Below are 17622 nucleotides of genomic sequence, written 5' to 3' on the forward strand. Positions count from 1 at the left end.
GAGAAGTCAAAGGAAAATGAAGGACATGAAAACAATAGAAGTTTGAAAGAGTAAGTTAAAAAATACAGCGACTCTAATGGAATCGATGCTAAGGTTAAGTACAATCTCAAAAGAGTAAAGCGAATAAAGGGAGGAAGTGAAACTTCTGCAAAGTTAATAACAACACTTGGCATGGTCCAAATGAAGAGGGCCCTTTGCAGTTGTTTTTTGAAGAACGTATCATAAAGATGGGCAAGCGATAAGGGGTGGAGCCCTCTTCAGATGTAATAACTGCAAGCAGCATTCACGCTTACAACTGCAAAAGCGGAGAGGAAATCCTGCCACTCACCTCCTTCTGCCGAGTGCACACACTTATGATATTGTTTGTTTGAAAGGTGACAGGCCATAAGGTTCCATGAGCAGCAACCTGGATTGATCCTGGATCTGGTGAACACTTACAAGATGTCCTTGTTCATACAAATGACATCGTAAGCGTGTACGCCCTGCACAAGGAGGTGAGTGATAGCCCCGGGATGGGACTTCCTTGTCAGGGCTTGTCTTGGACCACTGGAGTCAGACTTGGATGAGTTCATTCAGAATGTAGCCATGGAACCAGATCTTGATGGACGCCTCAGCATTAAGCCTGAACAGGATCAGGAGGGGGCTAGGACTAATGAACCAGGGGTCCCTGACATGCCCACTGAATCCCCAGCTAGCACGGAGACCACTGAGAGAGGAAGCAGGAACCCTCCCGAGGTCTTGGAGTGAGAGGACGCTACATTAGAGAGCATCCTGGAGCCCTCTGAGAGTGAGACCCTCATAGCTGGACCATTGTGGGTGTGCGGGTTCCCCTCAAAGCCTCCTGTGAACTCTGATCAGGAGAAGCCTTTCCATCAGAATGGAAAGTGCCAGAAGAAAGCCCACAAAGCCACTCGAGAATGCAGGTAGAGTGCATGTTTACCTGCCTGAAAGGACCTTGGTCAAGGGCTACTCATGAACTAGGAAAAGGGTCTCCTTGGGAGGAGGGGAAGCCAGCCGGCAGGCAGCCTCAGCTGTGACAAATGACTAGTTAGGCTCTGTTCTCCAAGCCTCAGATTTATAAATCTTTCAGTCTAGCTTGCTCACTGTTTGAACAACAGCTCTTGTTGATCATGTCTCAAGCTCTCCCTTGCTCCTGGACCCAGCCAGTAGCAGGGACTAGGGATGTGCACAGAACTGTGGCTGGGTGGTTTGAAGGTGGGGGAGGGTGCACTTACCCCTTCTGCTGCTCCCCCCCACCGCCTGTGCTCGTTACTATTAAAAGCCTTTGGAGTGGCAGCGTACCTCCCTGCTGCACCCTGGTTGAAAGGGAGACTAGAAGTGTGAGCACTGCAAGATATTCCCCTCAGGGGATGGAGCCACTCTGGGAAGAGCAGAAGGTTCCAAGTTCCCTCCCTGGCATCTCCAAGATAGGACAAGATTGTTTTTATAGGACAAGATTTTTTTAATTGAACCAACAAACTACCAAAGCATACAGTACGTTGCCAAAGCACAATTATATACAAAGTGGTTGTTTGTACATGATATATCTACAAAGATTTACACACAAGGATTTGGAAACCCACAAGGTTATGAGGTATATGCAGGTAGTACTGTAACTCGGGGGTGGGGGATTACAAGGCACATCAGGTAATCGGGGGGGTTATGTCCAACGTCCATTTCCACAATTTGTCCCATTGCTGTTTAGAAGAGACACTCTTGTCTTTTTGCACATAACCATACAAACTTTTCCAGAAGAGATTTACTGTCTCATCTGCGTGAACCTCTTGGTCACGTCTTCCCTCTCTATTCCTATGCAGGAGCATTGCATAAATGACAAATAGGTTTACTAGCCTGATTACGAGGAGGGGAACATTTCAATAGGGCTGAGAGAGATTCCTGCCTGCAACCTTGGAGAAGCCACTGCCAGTCTGTGAAGACAATACTGAGCTAGAGAGACCAATGGTCTGACTCAGTATATGACAGCTTCCTATGTTCCTTCCTATGTTCCTGTGTTGCCTTCTTCAGCCGGAAGTGGCCAGAAGTACCGGGCATGTGTGCGCCAGTCGCACAGGCGCCCGTCTGCCATGTACTTGCCCCAGCCTCAGCAGTTTATCCTTGCTGGCACCCCCTGTTGAACTGTGAGTGAACACTCCTAGCTGCGTGGAGGCCTTGCCAATGCGCCAGGACATTCCTCCCTGCTTTTGCACTGTCTGCTGTAAGATATTCCCCTTAGGGCAGGGATTCTCAACGTGTGGGTCCCCAGATGTAATTGGACTTCAACTCCCATAATTCCCAACCAAAGGCCACTGGGGGTAGGGATTATGGGAGTTGAAGTCCAAGAACATCTGGGGATCCACATGTTGAGAATCCCTGCCTTAGGGGATGGGGCCATAGTTCAGTGGGAGAACATCTGTTTTGCATGCAGAAGGTCCCAGGTTCAATCCCTGGCAGCATCTCCAGGTAGGGCTGGGAATGACTCCTTCCTGAAATGTGAGAGATCTGCTGCCAGTCAGTGTAGACCAGGCCTGCTCAGCTTAGGCCCCCAGCTGTTTGAACTACAACAACCATAATCCCCAGACACAGTGGCCAATAGCCAGGGATTATGGGAATTGTAGGCCAACATCTGCAGGAGGGCCAAAGCTGAGCAGCCCTGCTGTAGACAATACTGTGCTAAATGGACCAATGGGCTGTCTTGGTATAAGGCAGCTTCCTGTGATAACACATTTAAGGTCATGTCTTATTTAACCCAGAGATCCTGGTGAGAGTGACTGTGAGGCAGAACAGACACTGGATTGCAAGGTAGCCTTGAATGATCAAAAGGTTTTTTTTTAAAACAAACAAACTCAGTTGCCCTTATTACAACCCGGCAAAGTGGTCCGTATTAGTTGATTGATTTGCTTCATTTATATACTCTTTTCCTGCAAATGCCCTCAGGGCATTTTGTAATTTTAAAATACTAAAATAGCAACAGGATACAAAAGAGAAAATAAAGCAACAGATTCTCAGGCTACTGATGGTCTCTACAGTTGCTGGCAGCATGAGCAACCCCGTCTCCACTTCTCTCTGTACTGGGTTGGCCAACCTGGGGATCTCCAGCTGTTGGACTACAACTCCCATCAAGCTCAGCTGCAATAAATTGTGACAGCACGCAATACAGGCAGGAAGGCATGTGCACGAACAGGTTTGGAGGCCCTTTTACAGACCTCTGAACTGGTTTGAAAGTCTGGCGGTTCGAAGATGGGGGGGGGGGATAGCATTAAGGACTGGGGAGGGTGCTCTTACCTCCCCTTGCCATGTTTCCCCCACTAGCACTGTGGTTTAAAACAATCCCGCGGGGTGGCAGTGTACCTCCTGGCCACCCTGGTGCGCGGCGGATCGTAAGTACCAGGAACTGTCTGGTGCATGTGCGCACATCTTTGCCACCCTGCGGGACTGTTTTAAACCACAGCACTGGTGGGGAAAATGCAGCACGGGGGAGGGGGGTAAGAGCACCCTCCCCGGTCCTTAAAGCTATCCCCCCCCTACATTTGAACTGGCAGTCACTGGTTCCGTGGACATCCCTACAGGCAGGTGTACAAAGTGCTCTTGCCTGTACTGCTGATGTTTATTTTTCCTGTAGTGTGGTGAGGGAGCAGCTTCACTTTTAACATGAAACCTAGAAGATCTTCCTCCTGCAGTCCTGGGAAAACTCAGCCTGATGGGAATTGAAGACTTTTCTGAGGCTACAGAAATTGCGCCGTTACATTCCCCAGAAAATCGTGCACCTTTTCCAGGACTGCGGTGGAAATCTCTTCCAGGTTTCATTTTAAAAGTGAACTCATGGAAGACATTGCTTCCTCTCCATGCATGGAGGAAAAATAAAAGTACAGCTAACCTGTCTCCCTTCCATGCTGGTAAGTACCTATCACTTTGGGACAAAATTGGCCGCTAAAGCTTTGCACAGCCTTAGTGTTAAAAGTGTACATACAGTTTGTTCAGCAAGTTCAGGCTTTTTCAGACCATTGGGTGGACACGTGTTCAGTGAGCAGCTGCTCCTCTTGTATAGGATGTTCAGAGAACATGTGAACCTGGTTTTTTAAAAAGGGCTCCGATACATGCTTTTCATGTTGATTGTAAAGATGCATGCATGTATAAATGGCCTTTTTTCTTTTCCTAATGCACATGACTCCTGGCAACAACACAGCCATGTGGTTTTCTTGGTAGAATACAGGAGTAGACACTGACTTGACGGTACAATCTTTCCTTTTCTTTAATGCTCATGAGTGGGGGCCTTTCCACCATCTCACTGCACGTCTGGAAGGAAAAAAGCTCAATGTCATGCGCACAGCTGCCCTTCATAACCTACCCCATGTGCGTGTATTTTGCAACTGTATTTTTACAAACGTAACCCTAAGTTTGATATTGCTCTTTAAATTAAGAAAAGATTTAGCAGCAGGGTATGATTATGCTGTACTGTATGTACCAATGTATACTGAGTGAGTGCAAGATCTAAAAATACATTGAATGCTGACCCATATTTTGGATAAGTACATAGTAATGCTCAAACTATTTACATAGTGTTTTATTTCACTTTGCCTGGGAGGAAGGGAGTTTTTAAAAAAATTCAAATGAACTTTATGCTGGTTGGATTCATACAACATTGTTTTTCTTACATGGCTGAGCCATCTGCACCCTTCTAGCTCAAATAGAGGAAGGGAAAATTTGTATCCGGGGTGTGTGGGGTAGGAGAAATAGTTGCTAGAATATGCTGGGCTTGGCAGATTGGTATCTTGATATAACTTTTTTTTTTTTTTAAAGTAAGAATATAGAAGAATATAGAAGGGGTTAGCAGAGCTGGACAGCTGCTGATTTCCGGAGAAGCTCCTCATTTGCGGAATCACTATTCGCAGTTCCGTGTATCTGCGGGGCGTCCTATAGACACACTTTCTCAGTATCCGTGGATATGAAGCGGTTAAACCCACATATCCATGGTTCCTAGAGAGCCAGAAGTGACCACATAGGTAACTTCTGGCTGCCATATTGTCTCTCGGAGCCCACAAAGAGACAAGAGGAGCCATTTTGTGGCTCATTAAAAGAAAGACATGGACTTTCCTCCATGATTTTTTTTTGTGGTTTTGGGGGGCATTCTGCCCTTTGGAGGGCATTCCTGGGCACATTGGGAACCTGCAGAGCATGCCACAGTACGTTCTGGGCCATTTTGAGGCCATTTCGGCACTTAACCCCTCCCCCAGCCTGGAACCTAATTCCCCTTTCTCCATAGCCCTAATGCATTGTTACTCATGGTTCCGTTCCTCGTGGCAGTAGGCCCTGTGAGTAATTAGGTTCTCCTGTACTCACTGATGATCATTTCTATGTCCCTAGCCTTTGTGAGTAGTGGTGGAGCAACCCCCTTGCAACCCATCCAAGGCAGGATCCACCTGGCTCCAGGTGCTGATGTGGAGTGTCCATGGCCCTACCACTCACTGACAGGTGTCCCCAAGCTGCTTGGTGGAGACCCAGGAGACAGTAGCATCGGCAGCATTGCTGTTTGTAGCCAGCCAGGCGTGGCAGTGCCCCCAAGGACAGAGAGGCAGGGCTGGGGAGGCAACCAGCACCTGGGATAAGCTGGGAAGTGATCGAGGAGGAGATCTCATGAGAGGATGGGACCTTGCAGGCCGGGTAGGGACCTACCCCCTCACAAGCAGTGTTCTCTCTCACAGGAATTTCCACATGTTGTTGACTACAACTCCCATAATCCCCAGCCAAAAGCCACTGCAGCTTGGGATGCTGGGAGTCGTAGTCAATGACATCTGGGAATCCCTGTTAGAGGGAACAGTGCTCACAAGTCCAGTGAAGATGGTAGCCAGCTATTTAGGGAATGGCTGATGATGGTGTTCCTGTGGTAGAGGGAGTGACAGCATGCGAAGAAGCCCCAGGATGAGTCTGGCAGAGGTGGAGAATCTGGAGCTAAAAACTGGTTCAAAGCTGGTAACTGGGATACGGGGGTGGAGGTGGTGCTAGAACTTTCCTGTCACTAAATGCTTCCTCCATGACTGAGGCCCAGAGAAGAGGGGGAATGGTCACTTGGTCACTTGCCCTCACAGGGAGCACAGCCAGAGTCCACACCTGAACCTGATGAGACCTCTTTCAGAGAGGGGGAAACAGGATGCTATTGTGGCCTCCGCCTTAGGCTGTGACCTTGGAGAGTGTACAACACCAAAAGGCCTATCTGGGGAGGCTGCAGTACTGAGGGACCCAGCGCACCCCCTGTTGGGATTCTTCCTCTGAACTCTTGTCTTATCACCTCTAGAGTAGAGGCAAGGGCAGGCCTGTGCACAATCCCAGAACCAGCAACACAATGCCCCTTTGGCCTTCCCAAGGCCTTCCTTTCCTCAGTCTGACTCAGAAGGGGGGACCATGCACAAGTGTATGTGTTGCATCTTGGCCTGGCTGAGATTCACAAAGAGGTGGAGCTAGAGGTGCACTTACGTAATTTTGGAGCCTGGACCTAAAGGCCTTTGGAAGCACACCCCCTGCACCTTGCTGGAGCCCCCCTCCCCCAAGTTAAGCATTATCGCCCACACACCATGTCAAACACGGTATTTTTAACACGTGGGTTCTTGAGGGCACAAACAGCAACTGCAAAAGAATGCAAGAATATAAAACCGGTATATTTATGCAAATATGCAGTCGCAGAGAAACGCTTCAACACGCAACTTAACATATTCCCATCCCACATATTTCTTTTCCCATTCCCCCCTCTGTCTATAAAACACCCAGCACAGGTCATAACCATACTTTGCCACCTGGCGCAGTACGGGACAGCAGCTGCCACACCACCCAGGACAGACTAAAGAGGATGGGGGGGGGGGCAGGATGTGGAGGCCCTGGACTTTGGCCCCAAAGTCCAGGGGTAAGAGTGCCACTGGGCCAGCTGCACTATAATGCCTCTTCATCTCTTCCTGTTCGATGCTGGTACAACAGCTCTGGAGGGTGCGGGACAACAGCTTTCTTTTGGAGCCCTGCAAACCCAGCTTCTGCTGGACAGCTCCTAAACTGGTCCAGAATCGGCTTTTGAATCTTGTGTAATGCCGCAATGCTCTGATTTGATGGAAACAGACCTTGGAAAGGCAGTTGTGGGGAGGGATGGGTGGAAGGGAAGCTGTGTGGGTGTATGCATGCACACGATAGTCAAGATGCACCTCCCCATTGCCCAACTTAGCAATTCAACCACAAGAGGACAAGCAGAGGGTTCTTGAAATCTGGCGCACTAACTGAACTTTTAAAATGGATTCCCAATTTCTCCTCAAAAGGTGCAAAAGAAAAGAAGAAGCCCTGTCACTGCTTCATTAGTGTCAGAGACCAGAAAACAGGAACGGCTGCTGATGAATAGGGACAGTTGGAGGGTGTAGTGGTGCTCTCGTGCAAGTCCTTGTCATTTTAATTGGATTAATTCATGATAAGTTGCCAGTGGATTGTATCCTATGATTTGGACATCTGTGTGTCCCCCACTTTGTTGCCCTTCACGGCATTCAAAATCTACAGCTTGAAATGGGAGGGCCACTTCTGAATGAACTTGCTTCTTCTTATGACTGTAAACTTCCTTGAACACACCCTTGAAGAGGGGTATTGTTATTAAAATATTGCTGGAAAGAGCATCTTCATACTGTACTGTACCTGTACTGTACCGTAGCCTCTAAAGCAGATGCCTATAGGAAGAACTATGTGGCTGGATCAACTCTGTCCTCCGGATGTAGACATTGTTTGCTCCACTCTTGAACTTGATCTGTGGGGTGAATGTTTCCAGGTAGTGTTTGCTCTTTGCCCCAATGCCAAGGCTGAACATAGCCCTGTGTTCATTATGACATAGATCCATTCACATTTTATGTTCAACACTCATACAATGAGTGTACAGTGTACAAGATACAGATCTGTACACAGGTACAGTCATTCACATGTTACCTGTATGTTGAATGTAGGTACAGAAGTACACTTCCTATCTGTACCATGCATTTGAAGGGCCTGTATCCAGGTTCACTTTTAAAATGGACACAGGTACAGTCATTCACACAAACAAATGTATGGGTGTACATCATATAGCATAATGCCTGAATCAGACTTACGTTGTGCCTGTATTCAGATGTCTAGGCACTTTTATATGTTTTTGTGTGAATGCACAAAATGCATGCACCTGTATTCATTTTAAAAGTGAATCTGGGTACAGACCCCTCAAATGCAGGATACAGGTATGAATGAAATGTACTGCTGTCCCTGTGTTCTGTGAAATGTACTACTGTCCCATTTGAATAACTGGACCTGTATACAGATCTGTATGTATGTACACTGTATACAGAATGCATAAGTGCTGAACATAATGTGTTAATAGGGCTCTAGTCAGTAATAGCCAGAATTCAGTAACAGCCAGAACTGTTACCAAAATAGGGAAAAGAAGAGGACAATTCCATCAAGTCTGTTCCTGTGAAAATTCGCAGTGCCACCGATCATGTAGTGTAGCCTTTCCATGTAGACATAAAATGAAGGGAAGGAACCTGTTTGTTTGTTCCAGGATGGAAAATTTACATGTAGAAGCCCAGCCCTGCTGAAACTAAAAACCTGATGCCAATAGGTTGTAAGTTCCCTTTGAAGATCTAAATGGTGGAAAGTCAGGACATAAAATTGCTAAAGAAGTGCATTAAAAAGTGACTAGTGTAATCAATAGAAATGAATATTCAAGATTGTTGAAGCTGTAAACATGTGGTACAGTGAAGTGAACTTTTTTGCAGGATCAGGGTCATGTCAGGAGAAGATGCAAGAGCCTACATATGTGATGGAGTTGGAGCCAGGATCAGAAACCACAATGCACACAATTAGGAATTTTGACAGAGAGCCAGAAACTACTGGCAGAAGAATACAATTTATAGTTGGGATAAACTACGATTAGGATACATTTGGTTCCCAGTGAATTGCCATATTGGTGGAGAGGCAGAATGGGGAAGTGTGATTGCCTAAAAAAAGGATGGGGCAATTTATTCCATACTAAAGGCTGTATTGGACATTTAACATGGGCTATTTTTCATTCTTTGCTTGCATGCATGTAACTTGTCTACCATTTGCTTGAACCAGGCAGCTGTCAAACTAGACATAGAGATCTATGAGAACCAATGTGGCCCTAGACTCAAGTTCAGTGGGTTCCTTCCACAGTGGGTGGATTTGAAGAAGATAGCCTCTCCCTCCTGATGTGCAAAACTGGAGCTGCCCAGGGCCCATGGAAGAGTGAAAGGTCTGGGGAGTCAAGCTCCCTGGTCTACCTTCCATACTGCTCTCCCACCACTCAGGAAACCACTGGGCCAAGTGGATTAAAGATGATTCAAGCAAGAGAGTGGCATGTTTTAGTGGGGGTGGGTGGGCCTTATGCCTAAGTTGTGGTGATGGTGGGCTATGCAGTTTTTATGAATGAAATTTTACAAAGACATGGGACCAGTTCAGAAGAATGTGACTCCAAACACCCCACAACATATGATTATGGTGGGAAGGAATGTGCACCCGCTGCAATGTCATTAAAGGACATGCTGATGTGTTCTCAACACATCCTTTAATTGTGTTTGATGGGGGATAATCCAGATTGCCCCTTGGCATGTGCTGCAAAACTCTGATTAAACAGGGGTTTTCAGTGTGTGTGTGTAGAGGGGTGATTCAGATGATCACTTCTTACATGCGAGTAAAAGACTGATGAGAATGCATTGGCATGTCCTTGAGTGACATAGGAGAGGGCATGTTCCTGATGAGGCTGCAGCTGTATCACATGTAAAAGGGGCTGTGCGCTAATGTTCATCTGAACTGGCCCCTGGAGTCAATAGCCCTGTTCAGACATTATGTTGTACAAGTGTATGGATATCTGTACACTTGTAACTGTTTTTGTTCTGTTCATTTTATATGTGAAACTGGGTACAGACCCCTCAAAAGCATGATACAGATAGGAAGTGCACTGTACCCACATTCAACATAATGTGTGAATAACTGTACCGGCATACACTTGTACGAGTGTTGAACATAACGTATGAATAGGGCTTTTGAGGCTTAGTTTCCTATCTGTAAAAGCTACCTTGCATGTTGGTAAAAGAAATAACTTTGTTGGCTAAATGTGCTATATGCTCAATTAATAATAATTTATTCTGCTTCTGAAATTAAAGGGTTCTGCTCTCCTCACTCATTTGCCCTTTTGTTGTAAAAAAAGCAAAAACCCACTCTCCCTTTTTTTAACATGCTAGCTGATCTGTGTTGAAACACATAGCTTTGCTGTCATCACATCAGGTTTGACCCTCAACCTGGGTGCTCACATAATTAAGATGGAAACAATACTGGCCTGCTTTGCAAGGTTGTCTCCTAATAATTATGAAATCCACCAAACAATGCCAACAATATTATTTCACAGGCCACACAAAAGTCTGTCAGCAGAAATGTGGTCCCTCTGATACATTTTGAGTTTACAGTGAGTTTACAAACCAAATTCACAGCACGTGGGAGAAGGATACTCAGTCAGTGGTATTTTTTGCCAGTCTGCCATGTTGTTTCAAGTTGGCTGCTACTCAAGATATACGCAACATCTCTTTGTAGCTCTGGTGCTGACAGTTGGATACAAACCAAATTGACAGCACGTAGCAGGGAATACTGCTCGGTATGAGTTACTGTGTTAAAAGAAGCAGAAAGTAGGATCCATTAGTTCTGTTTCAAACAACTTGTTTTTTGGGGAGGGCAGCTCTGAAGAAGGGATGCAGGGACCTCTTCCTCCCGCAATCCTCCAAGCAGTTGGCCAACAACTTCCATTGCCATGGCTACCACGCCTTCCACACATCTCTCTGTCATCTGAGTTGGAAACGGGAGAATCGGATTGTATTCCTATTTGGCTCCCAGTTGCTGATCCCTAGTCTAGACAATATGCGGGTTGTGCAGGGGCGTAACTATAATAGGGCAAGAGGAGACAGTTGTCTGGGGGCCACTGCCTTGGGGGGGGCAGAGGCAAGTCACATGACCGACTCCCCCAGCCGCACACCCTCCTGGGCTTCCTTCAGTTGTATTCATCCTCCGAAATTGATGTGAGTATTAAGACCTGGAGCTACCAGAACAGCATGTCTTTCTCTAGTACCATTACATGACTTGCATCCTCCACAATTTACAAAACCTTTCTAAAAATAATTTAGGATGATGTTCTATTGTGGCACATAGGTGTTTTATATATATACATACATAAAATTTTACTATGATTTTTGTTATCACTATTCAGCCTCATTTAAGATTTCTTTACTTCATGAGCTGAGCTTCAGTGAGGGGGGGGGAGCATTTTAAAATCTTGTCTCTGGACTCACTCCAACCTTGCCACGCCCCTGGGGTTGTGCAACACTTAAATCTGTGCAAATCCACTAGGAACCTAGGAAGCTGCCTTATACCGAATCAGACCCTTGGTCCATCTAGCGCATTACTGTCTACACAGACTAGCAGGGTTTCTCCAAGGTTGCAGGCAGGAGTCTCTCTAAGCCATATCTTGGAGGTGCTAGGGAGGGATGCTCTTCCCAGAGTGGCCCCATCAGTGCTCACATGAAGTCTCCCATTCAAATGCAAACCAGGGCAGACCCTGCTTAGCAAAGGGGACAAGTCACTCTTGCTACCACAAGACCAGCTCACCTCCCATTCTTTGATGTAATTCCTTTTGCTCCCAGAAGAGATGTTATGTTAATTTGTAATTGTTTGCTTTCTTCACATGGTAAACTACAAACATTTCCTGAATCAATCTGTTCTAGAAGATAAGAGAATGGGATGGGAAGAATAAGACAGTTCTCTTCAAAAGGATTTTGTAATTGTGAATGTTGATGGGAAGAGGTTTTTTGTTTGCATAAACTGCCTCAGGAAATAGTCTTATCACTCCATTCTGTCCTTTCTAATTTCTGGGGATTCCATTGATCCATGAGTCCTTATAACTTTTCTCTGTGTGGCAAACAACAGCTTGGTGTCAATGGTGTGCTTTCGATCAAGAAAGTGACACGAGAGACAGCATGGTGTAGTGTTGAGAATGGTGGACTAGGATAGGAGAGACCTAAATTCTAATCTGCTTTCAGCCATGAAACTCCCTAAGTGATTTTGGGCCAGTCACTTATCTCTCAGCCTAACCTACCATAAGGGATTGTTGTGAGGATAAATATAACCATATTCTCTGTTCTGGGCTCCACTTCTGTTATTCCAAGCAAACCATGGTTGCATTTCATTTTTTTAAAAACCCACCTAAAACTTGGGAAAGCAATCAGTGGCGCACTTGGGCTTTTTTGTAGCCCGGACTTACAGGGCTTTGGAGCCCGCCCGCCCACCCCCCCCGGACCTACACCACGTGGTGGTGGCTAAGCCACTGGTCCCAGGCTGGGCCTGGCCGGCCACTCACAACATTCATGCCTGCGCAGTGCGACTCACAAGCGTTGCAAGCATGTTACATCACATATTTGTGACACCTATTTGCGAGCAGCTGGCCAGGCCCCATGCCTTAGCTGGATAGCCTTGCCCTGCCCGCCCCCCGAGCCCCAATAATGCACAGTGTGAGTGTGCAGAACATTACTGGGATCCCCCCTAGTGTGCCAGCCACAGCTGCTGCACAATCCGAAAAACGAAGGTAAGGGAGCGCACGATCCCTTGACCTCATTTAACCTGGAGGTTACTTATGTGGGTTTGCCACCGTGTAGCCACCGGGATCAGGCACGATCCTGATGGTTCACACGAGCATGCAAAACCAGGCCGAGCTCCCTTAGCCTGGTTTTGCCCGCTCATGTGAATAGCCTCTAGGGGAAGAAGACAAAAAGCGCTTGGGGGGAAGTGAAAATGTAGCACTTGGGGGGAGCTTAGGAAAATGAGGAGGGAATCTCCTTGTGGGGTGGGTGAAGAAGAAAGAACCAGTCTGAGGCATCAGAAGGATTGGAGGAACAGTCATAACATGCCTTTCATACATGAAGCAGAGAGAGAGGTGCCATTATCCTGAAAGAGATGTATGGAATTGGAAATGTTATCTCCTCAGGTCAAAGTGTTTTTGTTTAATATTTTGCTGTGCATTTAAAGAATGCAATTGGATGCCAGGAGATTTACCAGAAAGATCAGGTCATTCCACTGCTTGAGCACAAGGCCAGCAATGATACTCCTATAGCTACTGTTCTGGCATGGAGCAATAAGAGGGAACTTGATTTTGGCTTCCTAATGGAAACCCCCCAAAGAGAAAAGTGTGTGTTGTGACACGCAAGAGAATTAACTTAAGCTCCTGCCCCATGCCACGGATATCTCCATTTAATATCTGTAAGGCTGCTGGACTCCTGTCAGACTGCCCCAGGCGGTGATTCTTGATTCCAGTTTATGTGGGGTGTGTCGGAGCCTCGAGGCACCAATTTTATGACAGTCTCAGCAAAGGGATTTCTGGGTTGCTGTTTGCATTTTGAAAGTGACCTATCTGCTCCTGGGATTAGTCTTGAATGCCTATGAAAGAAATTAGGGAAGCATGTGCCATCCCGATAACAGACATGCGGCTCTCTATAAACGGGAAGGCATTTTGTCTGTCTGGACCGGAGAAGCAACAGTTTGAAGACTAGGCTTGAAATGGAAGAATAATACTATCCTGTACTTGGCCATTTCCCTGAGAGGAACAAGCTCCCAAGGGCAGTCTTCTATGGGGTCAGTTTCCTTTTCAGGAGAGAGGGCCAGACACTAATGGTGGTTCCATATTACCTGTTTATTTACAAGCATGCAAGGTTAGAGAGCAAAAAGCAGGGAGCACCGGGAAAGTGCTAGCATCAGTTCCCCCAAAGCAAGCAGCATATTAGCAGACCCCAAACTGCCTTCTTGTGAGGTGGTCACAAAACTTGGACTTCTGTCCCCTTTCCCTGCTAACTGAGCAAAGAGACACCTTTCAAAGTAGTGATTTTCTTATATTTAGAAGGGTGAGAGTAACTGTCCCTCCCTACCCAACACCCCTCCAGTGGTTGTTGTTGGCTGGTGTCTACCTTATGTTTCCTTTTAGACCGTGAGCCATTTTGGGATAGGGAACCATCTTATTTATTTATAATAAGCTGGTCTAGATTTGAGTCAATGGTCTACCTCACATTGGCCTGGATAGGATACCTCGTGGGAACTCTGTACCCGCTACCTTGATTTCCATCCAGGAACAAAGATGGGATAGAAATATTCTTTGTACCCAGCTTTGTTCCTGGAGGCCCAGGTTGAAGCTGTGGTCTGGAGCACCTTTTAGTAGCTTCACGCAGTACGACAACTGCATCCGTTCTTGAAAAACAAGAACCTTGCCACGGACATACACGCCTGTCTGGATTAGATTACTGTACTGTGATGTGTCCTCAAAACCAATTGGGAAACTGCAACTGGTAGAAAATTCAAGACCATGGCTAATGCTGGTCATTTACCAACTTTCAGTGATTTTGAAAACTGTTCACATGCTACTGTTCACATGCTACGTGAACTATTTTTGAGCTATATTCAAGGGGCTGGGCTCTTTATTCCTCCTAAATGGCATAAGATGGGAGTATCTCAGCACCTTCTCTCATTCAAACCTCCCCATATGTTAAGATTTCAAGCAAGGCACTGCTCTAGTTTTCATCCTTAGCAAATTAGGGTGACAACTACCAGAAATAGGACCTTTCCAACCATGGCACCTCCCCTCTGGAATGGCCATGCCTTGCCATTCCTGAGGGCATCCTGGACCTTTTGACTTTTCAGGGGGTGTCGGAGACTTCAGTGGGGAGGAACTGGAAAAGCCTCATTCCATGAACAGATCCAGTACTTAGGGTCCAAACTAGGCTGTTGCTGATTTTTTAGATAGCTTTTAAAAATGTGACTTTTAAAAATATCATAATTAAATTTGTGATTTTTTTTATAAGCCACCTTGAGGACTGCTGGTCAAAAGGCAGGGATAGAAATCTGAGAAATAATAACAATGATTTCCTGGAAATGGTAGCTTCTTGGGATCTCTTCACTGACATGCTCTGCTAAACTGGTGGAAGATAATTTCATCCGCTTACAATTTCATCACAGTCCCAGAGTCTGCAGTTAGCAAAACAATGACTGGATCCATTGCAAGCACTTAAGAAATTCTTGAACACAACCCTCTTCTGATTCAAATCTGATACTTTCCTGCCAAACTGGTACATTAGAGTAATCAATCAAACAACTAAAGACAAAAGCAAAATAAGCAGATAAAAAGCAACACAGAAAATAATGATTGGCCGGACTCCAGTTAAAACAGAGGGATGAGGCTTTGGAGAGTCCCTCTGCCTCAGTGGAAGAAGTACAACATAAAATAAATAATGACAAAACAATGAGTGGCACGTTGAAAGTACAGAAACAGAGCAAAATAATTAGCTCCATGCAAGAAAGTGATGTGAAATCAGAACTGGATAAAAAATAGAAAGCTAAGACAGTCGAGCTGGGTTTTCAAAAAAGAAAATATAATATTAAGTTAGGAGGTTTACCAGAACGTTGTGGATGTAAATCTAGAAATCCTGAGTAAGAGAAAGATGTTAAAATGTCTGCCTACTTACCTGCAAGTGGTGCAGGGTGGGTGGGTGGCTGGTAAAGTAGATGTGAAACCCTTTTAAGCTTAATGTTCTTTTTGGATTCAGTTTAGGTGGGTCACACATTTTGTAGAGGAAGCTATTACATGATAGAGTAAGATATTCAGTCAGGGTGAATAGTATTGTTCTCAAGACTAGAACAAAAGTAGCAATTTTCTCATATTTCAATTACATTTTGCAGTAACAATGCTTACATGTATGTATAAGGGTTGAATAACTAATGTAAGAGGAGGAGGATTGGGAGGAGAAATTACTGCAATGGGTTTACTTCCTCCAGAAGAATCAAGGAAGCAAGATCTTTAACAGGAATAATAGGTGTGGAACGAATACATGACTTCGACATATACAAAAACCTAAGGAAGTGGTGATATTAAAAATTGAAATAAATGTTATTATAGTGAATCCTTGGCTGATCCTAATGTCTATTATGTGTATATAAAAGTTAAGATAGAAGGAAAGTAAGTATCTATGGTATATATTTACGATCCTTACTCTGGAACAATAGCATTCTTTTCTAATTTATTGGAGGTGTTAGATGGATTTACAAAAACAGCTGATCCCACGCCAGAGGCCAGGTGAGTGGTGGAGGTGATCCCCTGCTGCAGGGGGTATTGGGTGGTGTGCTTCTGCTCTGAGCAGTATTCAGGTGCAGCAAGAGCAGAGGTAAGCACTGATTAATTTACCCTTAAAGGTGCTTCCTGCCCTACTGAAAAAGAGAACTCTTAATTACAAAGGGTTTTAATGGAGTTATAGGTCCTGATCTGAATGAAACTTCAGCCACCTCCTCCTGTTTACCACAGGATAAAAAAAGATTTAAAAAAAGAATATGGTACAAGATGCTTGGAGAACTTTAACAGTAGAGGAAAGAAATTGCATCCAGTGATGGCATGAGGAAAAAAAATACACGAGGAGGGTGCAAAAGAGGGAAAATGCATTTCTGTGGGGTGAGCTTGGCCTGATGCATTAGATTTCTGTAGGATAAATCTATTATATATTTTGAAGAGTTTGTGCAAAATAAAGTCATACTTCCTGATTACCTACAGATACCAAATTTTGCATACACAACCCTGCCACTGAAATTAGGTGATTGCCCTACTTCTTATGCTGGATTATGCTGGGTGAAAGGTTTGATTTTTTTTGGTGTTTTTAAAGAAAAAATTCTGAATCATATTTTAATTGCAATTGTTCTGAACAGATTTTTAACACTCAATCAGTTCAATAATTCAAAAACAACACCCTGCCCAAGAGAATCAGAAGATTTTTCTCAGATTCAGATTTAGTATGATTCAAATTTACCAGATATGGGTGGTAATTATTCAATAAAATGAATAATGTTTGAAGTTGAAATTCTGCAGAAGTCAAACAGTTTTTACTTCCCTTTTGCAAGCACATTAATTAAAAAATCTATCTTGAACTTAAAGTATATATGCTAAATGACTTTGTCCAGTCAATGATGGGTCTCACCTACCTGTTTTCCATGAAGGGTTTTTTCAGGGGCGACTCCCCAATGAGACAAGGTGAGGTGAGTGCCTCAGGCAGCAACTGCACCACATAGCAGTAAGGGAGGGCACCCTGCCCCATCACCAGGTGTCACCCCACCTGTGAACCACTGCTACTGCCTCCTTACTAGGGATGTGCAGAATGTTTGTGGTCGGAACATTCCTACTGTGAACCAGCCGTTCCGAGTGTTCTGAGCTCAGAACAAAGCTCCCTTCAAATGGAGGGCCAGTCATGAGTTCGGAATGGAACGACCCTATTCCAGCTCGGAATGTTCCAAGCGCCATTTTGGACTCCAAAATGGTGCTCTTCTTGCCTCTGCACACGTGGTCAGTACCACAGTGCAAATGGCTGCCACACGTGCACAAAGGCCAGAAGAGTGCCATTTTGTAGCCCAAAATGGTGCTCGGAATGTTCTGAATTGGAATGGGATTGTTCCATTGGAACAATCGGCTTGACCGGGTATTCCAATGGAACAATCAGGGGATTTTGGCATTCTGAGCTGGAACGGAATGCAAAATCCATTCTGTGCACATCCCTA

At 45.3% G+C, this 17622-nt stretch overlaps 1 protein-coding gene across 1 annotated transcript in view; it reads right to left on the reverse strand.

Moving 5' to 3' along the window:
* Positions 1–17180, reverse strand: part of GDNF (glial cell derived neurotrophic factor) — a 103124-nt gene extending 85944 nt beyond the window's left edge. The window contains exons 1-2 of the mRNA XM_053289718.1: positions 17053–17180; positions 15552–15663 (exon numbers count right to left, since the gene is read on the reverse strand). The gene's annotated coding sequence lies outside the window, so the exon portion shown is untranslated. The remainder of the gene's footprint in view (positions 1–15551; positions 15664–17052) is intronic.
* Positions 17181–17622: the final 442 nt, after the last annotated feature.

This window comes from Hemicordylus capensis, chromosome 2 (assembly GCF_027244095.1).
Source record: "Hemicordylus capensis ecotype Gifberg chromosome 2, rHemCap1.1.pri, whole genome shotgun sequence".
In the NCBI taxonomy this organism is placed as follows: Eukaryota; Metazoa; Chordata; class Lepidosauria; order Squamata; family Cordylidae; genus Hemicordylus; species Hemicordylus capensis.